The 14,687-nt window shown below is 40.1% G+C and overlaps 1 protein-coding gene and 1 long non-coding RNA gene across 2 annotated transcripts in view; one reads left to right on the forward strand and one right to left on the reverse strand.

Moving 5' to 3' along the window:
- The window catches only part of MESR6 (misexpression suppressor of ras 6), a 528,133-nt gene that overhangs the window by 325,903 nt on the left and 187,543 nt on the right, over positions 1 to 14,687 (reverse strand). The gene's annotated exons all lie outside the window — the stretch shown is intronic.
- On the forward strand, positions 3,922 to 6,351 carry LOC136997738 (uncharacterized). Its single transcript, XR_010888356.1, has 2 exons — positions 3,922 to 5,262; positions 6,145 to 6,351. It is a non-coding gene; the product is annotated as an uncharacterized lncRNA (long non-coding RNA).

The following is a 14,687-nucleotide window of genomic DNA, read 5'->3' on the forward strand; positions in this document are numbered from 1 at the left end:
TTACGAATAAAGTTTAGTTGCTGCTTTGATAAATATTCTCTCTCGCATAAATCAAACTTTGCGAAATAAAATCAATATTGTGAAAACAATCGAAATATACCTTTTCGATGTATAACAGCTTATGCAATTTTCATTGTATATTTTTTATATTTTATAATTATTAAAACTGATCAGCGTTGCAGAGAACTGCAAAGAGTTTCACGAAATAATATTGCAAGCGATGAAATCAAATATCCGATAAACCGAGCCATCAATTTGAAAAGTCGCGAAAGTCATTTGTGTAAATTCTGCTAATAGCGTGATCACATGTAATATTACGCGCGGCGAATGCACGCGTTATTATACCTGTATAAATCACGGTATAAGACGCATAGACGATGCAACGCTCATTGACGCAAGCAGCGATATTTTAGCTGTCGCAGCATGCGTTTCACATCGGATACTTTCAAAATGTATATTAATTTCGTTCAATGCGCTATTTGATTCAAGAGTCGAGTGGAAACCGGTAACAAGTTGTCGAAGAGCGAGGAGCAACACGCTTCAGTATCAGTTGCCGTAGATCAAAGCATTTCGTTTAATACGAATGTGTATCGCTGTGAGCATCATGTCGCTTCTGTGTGACGTCGATACAAAGCGACCAACAGCGCGCTGAAATTTGCATCGCGAGATCTCTGTTACGACGCATCCAGTGCGATGACTTGTGTGCGGCTTTCACGCACTCCGCCATATCCCTAGAGTACCATCGCATTTTATCCTCTCATTTATTCTCAATTGGAATTTCAAATGGCGGAAAATTTTAATTAACTCTCGATTCGTTATTTTAAAGGCTCCGAGTCGGCAAATGGAGAGAAGAGATGCTTTGAGTGTCCCTCACACGACTTTCTCATCAGTGAAGTAATTGAAATTAAAGTCAAAATGCAACGTCCATCAAAATATAATAAACATTCTAACAGCGTCAAACAGTGAAAATTTTATTACAGTATGTATATGCCATCTCTCTTTCTCCTTCTCTCTTTCTCTCTAACAGCCTGATAATTTTACGTGTCTCATTTTCGTTATGTCTTACAATTTGCATGCTAAGTTGTAGGAGCTACGCGAAAAAAGCTAGCGACGAAGAAAATATCTTTTCTACACGCAAAATCCACATAATCCATTTTCTTATTTCTGATTTTAGTATCATTTACGGAGTGGCAAATTGCACGTGTTATACAACGAAAAACTTGAATTTTCGAAATCATAATAAATTATGCGAGTCGTAACATATCACGTGGATTGATATTGCATCTGTAAAAATGATCAACGGCATTGTCGCGTTGTAACGAGACATTCTACGATTTATTTTACATGCCTGGTTAGAGATGATTTTTGTCACGTTTTATAGCAAGTGTCCGTGCTATCAAACGACTATTGCTCGATCGACAGTGGGAAGGAGTCGCTCGTGGAATCGGACGCTAACAGGAGCCTCATAAACGAAGTTGGATTTTTATTTTGATGCGTGAGTGGGTTTTACGACTTTACGTCCCTTTGAATTTCTGGCATTCCTACGATAGTGGGAATTGAATATTTTCTACGGTGTACTGTTATCGGTACCGAGATCTTTAAACTAGGAATTTCTCGAGTTCTTTTATCGGTGCATTGATAAATTATTGCTGAACCCTCGATCAGTGCAACGGATCAGAATTTAACGGTCAGTAAAAGACCAATGTACAGCAAGTCTTTACGATCGCTTTTTCGACTTGATAGGAATCCAAGGTTCGCTTATTGGTAGCAAACTCGTGCGTTCTCTTGTAAAAATGCCGCCTTGCAAATGCGCGTAAAGTGCTTGAAACAATAAAATATTGCAGTGGCGATAATTTAAAGTGCGGAATGCAGTAGACTATAATATTCTTGCGAAAGAATTCGCAATTAAAGTAGAAAAACGTAGCTGTTTTTATAAAATTTTATTACGCATTTTGCATCTATGCACGCATGCGTAAATTATGAATTTTTTCGTGACTAATTGTATCTAGCAACAGAAGAAAGTATAAGCACAAATTGTGTACCAATAATTACATGTGCATTGATCGCCTGATTATCTATTCACTCGGCTATTTTATTTCGTTTACACGCAATCAAAAGACGCATATATTATTCACAAGCTCTGCGTGATTATTTTACTTATTTTTAAATACGCGCGTCTCTCGTAAGTCCGGAGAGAAATCTTCCTGACGCGAGGAAGAGGATGGAGATTCTTAAGCATCAATAATATTATTTCGCGAAGAAGATTCTTGAACATCAATAATATTATTCCGAACTGCTTCGTTTGCTTCTTCGCGGTTGCCGGCGTTAAAGAGTTTGAGATACGTTTGCCCCCTGGCCTCTTGAGCGTGAACGGCCTTCCGACATATTTCCAATTAACAAGCAATCAACAAACGCTATTTCGCGGTACAAACAATCGTATAAAACGTTTCGGGACGCGGCGTGGAAGAGAGCAGAGATGGGCGTGATTGAGTATCGGGATATGTCGGCTATCGATTAAATCAAAAAGTTACACGATGCATTTTTACTCGCCGGGGATGAAAAGAGTATTTACAAAGCTACAAGAAACCGCGCGTTTCGCCGCCGCTTATATTTTAGACGCGTTATGCTACGTATTTTGCACTCCGCTCTCGGCATACTGCTTGATTTGACAATTATGCATTTACAATTGGCAAACTTTTAACTATGCATATTCATAATATGTCTTCAATTAGCGAGGCGCGCCGATTAAATTACCCTGCATATTGTGAAATCTTTCATGCGGCACAAACAGAGCCAGCCGGCTCATAGAGTGGCATTCGGCAGTGTAGTTTAATTAAAATACCACAAGTTTTTAAATTTTGAAGTTTCTAATATTATTATCGTGTGCACGAAAAGTGAAAGTACGAGGCACTGAAAAGCGCAACGGAGGCAGGATCTGTCGCGAAAATGATATGCCTATAATTAATATTGAAGTCTTTCAGCGTCGTAATTGATTTTACATAACTTAAAAGATCTGGTTTTCATATGTAACTTGTCGATCAATATATATTAATGGTATCAACATTATCCAGCGTCAAAGAGAAAACAAGCGCGTAACGAGCAATCGTATAATCGCGGCGGAATAGCTGACTATATTAACCATTCAATTATACGAGCGAGGCACAGAGCGCTTTTACTTGACACAAGAAGGGGCGGCGCACGTGTCCTCGTCGAAGCGTGAAAGATTGAACGCGTGGGACGCGCCCACGAAAACAGGAGCAGAAGGCTGAAAGTCGTCGGACGGAAGATCGCATCCAGGTTTTTCAGTTTCTGCCGGCGAAAATTAGATTTTCGCGGTCCTGCCGGCGGATGGCCGGGATGACTAACGTCCGCCAGACACCTTAATCAAGATACCATCCGCACTCGTTCTCTCTTCAGGAGAGAACTCCATTAACATATTTCACTCTTTAATTCGTACGGCGCTGGTGCACCGCGCGTTTCACGGGGCATTAGCAACAAGACGAAGATTCGCACGCGAGGATGCGCGCGCGTCTATAACGCTGAGCGCGGAACTGTGCACTTTGTTTGTTCAACATCGCGCAAAGTTGGCCGGTTTGTAGGTTTAGCGTCGTTACTTTAAGCGCTTTGTTTGCAAAATTGTGCAAGCGACGGCACTCGCGCCGCGATCTAGCGTGCCGCAGTTATGTATTTTCGGAGCTGTTTGAAACAGGTAATACTTTCGCAATGCGAACGAGCGCTAGAATATCTTGTGTAAACAGAGGGTGGATGGATGGCGATGAATAGCGTTTATGGCGAGTAAAAGAATCTATACGGCCTGTGTAAACGATCAAAAATATCGAATGGAATTAATTCTTCAATTAACGCAATATTGTGGCTAATTTATAAATAATTTATAAACAAAATTTGATTGCTGTTAGATAAACAATTATAAAATACGTAATATTGATTATGAAAATATTGCAAAAAGTTTATGCCATTAATTATACTAATATCTTGATATCTGAATAAAATTTCTACAAAGAGAATAGAATATATACGTAATAGAATATCTATCTCTCCTCATTTGCAAGCTAGCTGAGTGACGTGGGTTGTTCCTGTTTTGAAATGTCATTATCATATATTATCATTTCTAATGCATTAGATTTATTCCTACGCTGGCATAACTAAATACAAATGATGATTTCATATCAGAATCCATTCTTCAATGTTCCACGTGTCTTACACTGCGCATATACAAGGTGCTTCAAAAAAATATTAACACTTGGAGAATTTGTACATGTATTGTATATTCTGCAGTTGATTGAAATGGCAACGGGATTGTCATTGGAACGAAAGGTCGCTGTATGGATCTTCCAATCACCGCAGTGGTTCGCGAGAAATATACGAAAAAGTTACTTCCATATAAGTGTTAACATTTTTTTTCGCAGCACCCTATATATGTAGACACTAAATCAGGCCGTCCGTAAGACTTCAACAAAGGTTCTTGCGAAGAAGGTGGCGATTATCGAGTTACTTTATTCGCCGTGTGATCGTGATAACCGCACGAAACTTTTATGAAGTTGCTCAACCGCACGAGAATTTCTGGATATCACGCAGGTTGACGCGCCGTCCCGAGTATCCGGAGGAGATTGCCGAGGGCTAGCGGGGGTGCCAGGAGTGATACTTGAATATAGGCTGTAAAAAGTAGGTACGCCCACCGTCACACAAAGTGTATATCGGCGTTGAGTACCAAAGTAACCCTGTGAACGCTTGCCAAGTCGCCGGTTCTTGATAGAGTTACGAGGTCGTCCGCGGCCTCTTCCTGGGTCTCTCATTTCACGTGTGGAAAGGCCGATATAACGTAAACCTGACGTTAACACGTCGTACTTTACTGCTGCCAGTTTTACTACCGGCAGAGATACGGCGACACAATGTCAGCGACGACGCGGGCGCGACAAAGAAGAAATAAACTTGCATTGATGCTCGGTTCACTGTGCTAATCACTTTTCGTGCTTTTCACACACCGATGCGCGTAAGATACCTTATCTCACGCGTACAGCTTGATGATAGTGCGAATGTTTGCTAACTAATGTCCGTGATTACAAACATGATGTGGAAAACCGGTGTCGTAAATGCAATATACTTTTATCGGTGGCAAGCCTCTGACACGTTGAAGTGTCATTTGAAAAACATGTCAAATTGCTTACATGTGCATAAGTGTATATGCATCGCCTCATTAAAGTCAACTGAAGTGGATAATCGATTTCTCCGAAATAGATGTGCGTAAGTGAGCTTCTATGAGTCAGTGAAGTAATTATTACACAATAACATTCGCGAAAAAAAAAAACAGATCATCTATTTACAAACTTCTCAAATGATTCATTATGAGGTGCTATTTTTACATTTGTATTCCACTCCACTCGTGAAGATCATTACGCACTAATGAACCAGCTGGATCATCACATGTCTGACATAATACTTATAAAAGACCACGTCGATAAATCTGTACAATGGACATGTGTTATTTCGGTAACCATGCAACATAGTTCAGCTCTTGTATATAGCTTCTCGTTCCACATTTCCATTAAAATTCCTTGGGCGTTTCGGCGTGTTCAAAATAACACTATATAATACATTCCGTGTTTTTAGACAATAATTGTATCATGGCATGCGTCTTTAATCATCTCGTGATCATGCACGGAAAGATATTTTGCTGTAGCAATTTATTTGGTGACGGCAACATATGATCGCAACTGGCACGTTGCCAAAAATCACTTTAAGTGCATTGTCCACCAAGAAAGATTATTGCTTGACAAATGTATTAAACATACTATTTCAAATATTTATTAATTATTATTTATAAGAAAATTGCTAAATGAGAGAATAACGAATAAGTATTTCTTACTTTAGAAAATACATTGTAAATCAAACTCTGTAATATTAATTTAAATCATGTTAATAAAGACGCGAGCGTGATGAGGAATGCGCAACTAATGTCAGAACTGTAAATCACACTTGTTAATTCTGAAAAATTCGAAGTAACAGTTAAATCTTGATTTATGAGCAAATATTAAGTACGCATCAAATTAGCTGATGGCGTTGCCAACACATACACGCGGCCTGTCATCATCATCTTCGTCAATGTCAAATTTTGTTTCGTTTTAGGATGAGGCGGACGTCTTCAATCAAGGAAGTTGTAAAGAGAAGACAAAGTCAAAAAGAAATTTTAGAAGCAGTAGTAACACGCTGTGTACAATGTGTAATTGTTTCCTCACCGAATCTATGTATGTAGATATACATCGTAGGTCAAAGAAAATATCATGCAATCTCTTTGATTTCTCGAAAAAAAAAAAAAAAAATAAAACAACAAAAGACTCACTGAAAGAGCTTGTAACTTCTCGGATAGTCGTTAATTGACGAGAAACTATAAACCGGCTTATTATGTTTGTGAATCCATTTAATGCGCATCGTTTTCACGCGTTCCCTTAAATCAATTTTTTCAATTCAGAATAGCAATATGGTTTCTCGCTAATTAAATTTCTTCAATCAAAGTATTATTATAACGTATCATACATTATTGCTCGCATGAAAAAATTGCTGTTCTTGCAAGCAATAATAATAAAGTAATCTATAAAGATATAAAAATTAAATGGTTAAAAAATGAAATATATTACAAGTATATTTTTTCGTTCAGAGTGAGTTTTTCTCTTTTGATAAATTGCCACCTATTTTACTATTGTACATTTTGAATAATTCATGCTTTTTACTTCGTTAACATGATATTTGACAGATTTTATAATGTTCTTTCACATTTACTAATATTTCGTCGTTAAATCTCTTGTGGGATAGAAATAAATTTCAATTCTTACTAATCATATATTCAGAAAAGTACATTCATATTCAGCGACTATTATGACGCGTAACGACCGACAAAGAATCATGTTTATTTTCAATCGATTGCGTGCTTGGAATTTTTGAAACGCGCGTGCTACCCAAAATTCAATCGCCAAACAGACGCCATTGGGATGCGATCAATAACCCCAGCCGTTGTTGTCTGATCTGTCATTATTTGTGATATGGCACAAAAATTTTCGTAAATTACTGCTAATTTAATGCACAATTGAATGTACTGCGATAATAACCAAATCCTTTTATTTCAATTTTAATCACATGCAAAGTTAAATATAATAGTTTTTATCATCTTTTTAAAATTATTATATTAATTTAATTAATCAATGCAAGAGACAAATGATTCTTCAGTCAACAGATCACCTTTTTTATTTTTTTTAAAGCTGGTTTTCTTTCAGTTAAATGTCTATTCTTTAAGAAGTGAAAGATCTACATGTCGTAATACAAGCGAAATTAAAAAGAGTCATGGCCATTATTAATTAAGAAATTAATAAACGACGGTCTCTTGACGCGATGCACGAACACCTCTAACAAATTTGCCCGAGGCTAGAACCTCTTTCTATTGCAAGACAAGTCTGAGTAGCGTGTCTAACGTGAATTAAGTACATTCATTTGTTTGAGATTCTCTTCTTTCTTCACGCTTGCTATCTCGATATTTTCTTTTGACCCCAATAATCTTCCAAGGAATCCCTAAGGCTCCTTCACACGCGGCATGATTTTTAAATAAATCTGAATGAATCGCGCGGTACTCAGAATCGCTAAGTTATCGATAAAATGCCAATAGCTATTCTAGGATAACTTTAAATAATTATTTATGAGCAGAGCTTCCGTTAATTCGATGTAAGATCAATAACAGATACTACCTTGCTATTATGAGTAAACTATTTGGTTTAAAAATAAAACTTCATTAAAATATGCTAAATTATAGTATATCCAAAAATACAATCTTTGTAGTATAATTTAGAAAAACTAATACTGTCATCACTATATCGTGGCAAAAACTCTGCGAGGAATAAATATTCAATAAATGATATTTTGCATCTCTTATAGTTTCTATATTTACAATTTGAAATCTAAAATAGTACTGTTTATTGGAAAACTGATTAGTTTAAGCAGTTGCCGAGACGCATACTAAGTATTTCGGAAATATACTGATTACCAAAACGACGCGGTGTCTCTCAATGACCCTAATGGATACGTTGAACAGCGCTTACAAGAGTAATGCTCGCGAAAGACGCTCTCGCATTAGTTTTACACCAGCACGCCATTACTGTCATCATGCCAACCCGGACGGGTGCATAAATACCTTTCTTAATGGTTACTATGAGTACCTGTGACGCAAATTCTACAATCGTGACAATTAGATACGGAGAGTGAATCGTGCAGTACGTAGAAATCACGAAGTTTGTTGATAAAAAAACCAGTAGCTATCTCAGAACGATAATTTAAAATACACGAGAATATAAAATAAATTTTGACAATCAGAATCAAAGTAAATACCACTTGAGTGAAAGAACTGAAATCAAAATACCTTCTGTCAGTCGCATACACTATTGAAAAATAATTTTCAAGAGCAAGATTTTGCTGCTTGGATAAAATTATCATTATCTTGTAAAACATTTAGCTCGATATTCAGGCCACGTAAAATTTAGTTTCATTCACATAAAGCATTTACGCATATATATATAGAGTTCTTATTTGCTACCATAGATACCGCGCATTTCTCGACACGCACAGCTTCCCAATCGCGTGACATCGCTTATTTTTACGCCATATTTCGAGCAACATGTCTTTCGCAGTTAATTGCGGCTTGCTCCATCGGCAAAGTGCTAATGATCTCTGGTAGCACCTGTACCGCCGCGATCATTACTTCCAAATACCTCGGGATCACTTTTGACATCAAGCGCCGAGCCGGGAAAGATTGCGTGATCCACAATCATAAGGGATATATGGTCTATCAACGTGCTGTTATATCGGCGCTCGATATAAACACTCCTCAGTTATATTCACACCATCGCATCAAGATGACGATCAATTGCGTGTGCAATTTAGAATCGTGCAACTACGAAGCTGCAGCCGGAAGTTTTCGTCGTAAGGTTTACGATGGAACGAGTATTTATAACCGCCGACAAAGTAATTATTACCGCAAATGCCGATACGCAATGATTCGATGATTAACCGTCAATTATTCTTGAAACAAAGTAGATAAACTTTTGAATGATATGTGTGATCTGGAATACTTAAATTTCAAAAGACTTTAATTGCCAAAAATATAAAAAGTTTGTAAGAAATCAATGACATAAAATCTTTTTCCTTTTATTTATTTTTACATTTGCATTTGCAACTCATTAATATTTAAAATCAGACGCAATAATTAAAATTCTCAAAAGAATAGAAGGGTTTTCTTTATAATTTCGTATTCGTAATATCGCAACTATTTCGTGTAGCAGATAAATGTAACCAATCACGCTAATGCATCTTGCTAGCGCCTTTCAAGCAAATCAGCGATTGCATTTGGCATAATCATACAGAAGAATCGAGTATTTTTTACACAGATGAAACATACAAAAAGAGCAAGTAAACATCTTTCTCGCGAGATCAATGTCGTATAACGTCAGCGGAGTAGTGAAAATTACTCTTCGGAGTCACACCAGAATGTTATCTCGATCGAGAGAATGCTGGCGCCAAGTCACTACCTTTGTACATCCTTTTTCTCTTTCGCCTCGCATTCGAACCGAAGACACGCGTGGCCTTTTCCACGGCGCGACATGGCAATCGACCGTCTACATCGTTGTGGTTCGAATGTCACAACGACACGCATTCGTTGCATATAATTGCCCGTACTACGTACTATATTGTTTCGTTTTTCCTTCACCTATCCCCTTCGCGTTCCTCAGTCATCACGATTGCAGTTGGAGAACGCCTGGCTGTCCGCGATATTTTCGGACCGCCTATTTATACCCGAGAAGAGACTGCCAGTCCTGGGTGCTCATAGGTGCCGCGGAGTTCGGGTCAAAGGACACACCCCGGGGAATGTCGGCGGGAAAATAGTATTGTATGTGAGATACGTGGTCGATGTGTGGTCCTGATTATAGTAACCTCGTTTCGCCGGGACGAAGTCGGGAGCGAGTAGCGCGTCAATATTTCGCGCTAACGATCGTCGAAAACAGCAGCAAAGACGATTACAACGCGATATATGCATATTACACAGACATGTCCGTCGTATTCGTAAAATTAGAGAGACGCACACGATGGGAAGGAAGTTTGCAAGTCGGAAAGCGTGGCTTCGGGATTCGAGCGTTGCCGAAAGATTCCCGGCAACTCTGTTGTCGCGCTGAGCCAAACATTAACGACTTTGCGGAGAATTTACGATTATGTGCGGAAAAGCCGCGCCGTGTGGCTTTTCGAGACCACAACCCCGGGAAACTGGCTACTGTCGTTTGTCGAAGTCGGCTTATTACTTGTTTCGCCAACACGGCTCTAGGAATAGCCTTAATGGCATATAGCGTGTACGCGCGTGAAGAATCTCGATATTTTATGGCGGCGATTATCGTTTAACCTGTCCGTCGCGGCCAAATCGCGCTACCGCGCGAGCGTCGCCTCTTATTTTCATCATTAGGCTGTGACTAATCTACCGTATTACCATGACGAGACGCGCCCGAAAGGCATTTTACCGAGAACCTCGCGTCGTGCCAGAATCTCCAAAAGTTCTCGTCACACGCGTAACGCTCGGAATGCGAGAAAAGTGTATGATGTTGCCGCGCAACTGAAATGTAGGCAAATTCTGATGACTAAAATACAAATTCAATTTTCTTAAATGCACATTTTTTTAACGTAAAAGCATATATAATATGTATATGTTCTTTTTTACCAAAAAAAATTGAAGAACTAAAAAATGAAAAAACAATTTTGAGAGTTTCTTATAATTTTTGACTGGTGATTTATCGTCCCAAAATGTAGCCGTGAAATTCTTTCCGGATTAGACAAATGATAGACTACTTTTCACTATTTACATCTCTTGGCTAATCCCGAGTAGACGTGTACATTTGTTCTCCGCATATCTTGCAACATAATAAATAATACTTGAATTTGAAAATATTGAGAAATTTTAATCATTAGGCTTAAAACTTTATAAAAATGATATATTTTTAATAAAACAAATGCATACAGACGGGAACATTAAATATCAAATTATATCAATGATGCACACATAATATTGTATATTTACAACAGTTAAATTTCTGTAATATTTATGAACTATATTTTCCGCTTTCCATATAATTAATTATATGGTTCAACATCGTTTCGTGCTCGTAAACAATAAAGAGAATCGGCGAATCGCGTGTCGTAAAATATCCTTATGAGTGCAAACGCACCGGATACAATTAATGCATCCAATTGTACGCGGTATTTCATTTAATTACAGTTTTGGGAATATAAAGTAGATTAAAAAAAGGAGAGTCCGGCGCGTGTAACTTAGTGAAACGTCAGGTAGAATAATGAGTGTGCGAAATTCCACGAATCACCGACGCGTATCTTCAATTCATCACGGAAAGGAGGATCTTTATCACGCAGAAGAATGTAAACACGAATCTTAGCATACGGAGACCAATTACAAGCGCCATCATCAATCCTTATTAATTTCACCATGTTTTCCCCCAATCTATTGTTCAATTCGTGTCGCGATAATGTTTCAATTGCCGAAAAGCAATTCTTTCGTGCATTTATGAAACATTGTTTCTTTTGATATTTGGCCTCTCAACGTTACAAATTTCCATCCACATGCCGAGACACTGGATAAACAGACCACGCGTATAAAGGTGTGTTGTGTTTTCTAAATAAAAATTTCCTAAAAAAAACTTCTTCGAACTTACTTCGCACGACGCAGGTCTGTAGACGCAAAAAAACCCTACCGATAACGAGGTACATGCCTCCTGGTTTCAATCAACAAGCGGGGCGAGTCGCGAAATGTCCGTTAACGCCGCTGTCCGTCCTGCCGTTGGGGTCGTGTGCAAGCAAAAAATGATTTGTCTGCTCGTTTGCGTCACTCATCCTTCCAGCATTCGTGCAGTAAACGGATATCGGAAGGCGAGGAGAGCCGCGGGAGGACGAGCGCGATCGACATGATCGTTGGTTTATTATCTTATTATATTTCGCACGACGCGTTTGCGTGTATGCGTATAGTCTGTAATTTGTAGTATGCGTGTGTGTGTGTGTATGTATGCGTCGCCGCGATTGCGGCCGCATGGTAAGGCTAATTGCAAACCAGCCGTCGTACAAAGAACGCAGCGGGAGAGCAGTGTCTCTTTTGGTGAGAGCCACGGGATGCAGGATATTTCTGATCTATCAATCAGTTCGCATATCAGCGGAGACTGCAAAATAGCGCTGAAAGCTGGATAAGTAGCGTCAAAGGATGTTACGCGGTGAAATTGCTCAGGTAAGACATTCGTTTTACTCCCGATCCGTTTAACCGGGACAACTATCCAGAAATTAATAAGTGATTCCACCGAGATGCCCGCTAGCGATATAATTACGATCTGATTATAACCAGGTATGCGCAATAAATGCGGATAATTGGTGACTACCTGCGCCCGGGCTGATGTTTCCAATTAAAATTTCCTCGGCAACGCCGCGTTTAATTTCCAGCCTCGCTGACAAAAAACATTCGATACATTGTTTTCAACGGTTATTTTACACATTGACGGGGCTGCTAATCACACGGTAGTCGCCGCGGCGATGTATCATTAAGTCGATATCGTTAAATATCATTGACCGCTATCGATTTGCGAGATGATAAAACATCCGCTTCACTCGCGCAGAATCGTCCCTACTCACGTGATGTTTTCGAAATTCATACTCGAATGCGGCGAGCAGCGTGGAGCGCGACGGCGTTACCAGAATTAGCCTTGCAACGCTGCCAAAAGAATTCTTTCTCCTTTTCTCTATGCGCGCGACTGCGCTCGTGTTTCGAACCTGTCCGTTCCTTCTCGCGGTGAAATCGTATTCCCTATCGTACCTGTCAATCTGACACGCTCCACAATACGCGCCTGAGGTCGCGAGACGAATACCGAGCAAAGTGGCGCGTTACACTTCTGAAAAATGTAAATAAACAAGCGTTCGTACTTGAGACAGTTTTCTGACCGGGAGAGGAATATCCGGTCCGCGGAGCTGAAATTCACGCTATCTAATCACGCTAATTGCAGGCGAAAGTAAAACACATGTCGAGCCGATCAACCGAAACCGGCTGTAACGCGATACCGAGAAACATTTCTGTACTTTAGCGGCTATTGAAAAGCCAGCCTTATCTATTTTCTCACTTCTTTGAAGAGTGCCGTAATGGCCGGCCTGTCTCTCCTAGTTGACATTCTAATGCCGCGCAGATAAATTGGATTGGCATCTCAGATAGTTGGGATTGGCCGGACTCCAGCGTCGAATGCCTTGATTAATACACCGGTAATTAGTTACCGCTGCAACCGCGAGTTACAGATATTATTATGCTAATTACGTCGGCGACGTTGAGTAATAGGCTGCACGTGAAGCAACGGACAAGAAGCGAGCGGCCCACGTTCTCGCCATTTGTGGTACCACTGTTCCATCAAACCTGTGGAAGCGAACAGGCGACCTTGAAAAATATCGAACGCATGCACAAAAGTGAAAGGATCCGCCGATCGTTTTTTTTCTTTTCACGAGCTCCTTGTATGCAAATTGCAGTATTTGCCGCGGAATGCCGCGTACATACGTTTGTTTAGTACAATTACATGTGCGATCGCTGATGAATGGTTGGGAGATATTACCGCCACAGAGCCCGCTCTAAGCGCTTTTATCACCCCGCCGCTCGTGTGTCGGCGAAGCATCAACTATTAATAATCTATTTGCGTCATTGTTCATAAATTTGTACAAGACGCTCCTTATTATTTTGATCTCCGAGACGTATGTCGTAACGTAACGACGGTTCTTAACACGTAACAGTGCACCTTTAAAGTGCACACCGGTCACTTCGGCAACTTTTACTGACTTTTACTGAAAGGGTAGTTAAATCCGCGCAGGTCGTAAAGGCGCCGATGGACAACGAAGAATGTAATTTCTTAACGATCAAAGCGCTTGCACGCTCATTCGCGATCTACGAGCAGTTTCAAGCCAAGTAGTTATACATATTATCATTTCCTATTATAAAGCGATTCCATGCGTAAAAAAATTCCGACTCCGACCACGCTCATCTGTTAAGCGCTGTCTCGCAGAACGCACCGACAGGCGCGTATATGCGCATATGTAACATACGCGTATTTCAATAATATTCCTAATAGCCGCTATGTGGAAAAGGTACACGCTCGGGGCAGAAAAGAAGTTCAAAACAATTATCCAGACCAGATCTGACGGACGAAGAACGATGTAAGCCGTTTTGAGCTGAAGCACGAAGCGCGGACGTTTGGAGGGAGGTAAAGAGGACGAAGGCACGGCAACAAAAATGATTCGGCTCTGAGCGACCGGAGGCTCGAACTTCTTACACGAGTTCCCGCCAGTATTTACGATCGTGTCGACGAGGCCTCGTTGAGCGGAGATCCGCGCCGATTTGAGAACAAGAGATCTCCCGATTCCGACGGCGAACAGCCATCGGCGATGCGGCGATGCGATCGACGCGATCGACTGACGATCGAGAGCGCGGGCTGTTCGTCCAAAATTCTCCCGATTGTAACCGCAGAATCGAATTCCATCGTCGGCACCGCGACATCAACTGCCAATCTACGACCGCAACCGACCCGCTTCTTCTGCGCCGAGCCGGCAGCGTACGCTCATTCATG

Source organism: Linepithema humile, chromosome 2 (assembly GCF_040581485.1).
Source record: "Linepithema humile isolate Giens D197 chromosome 2, Lhum_UNIL_v1.0, whole genome shotgun sequence".
In the NCBI taxonomy this organism is placed as follows: Eukaryota; Metazoa; Arthropoda; class Insecta; order Hymenoptera; family Formicidae; genus Linepithema; species Linepithema humile.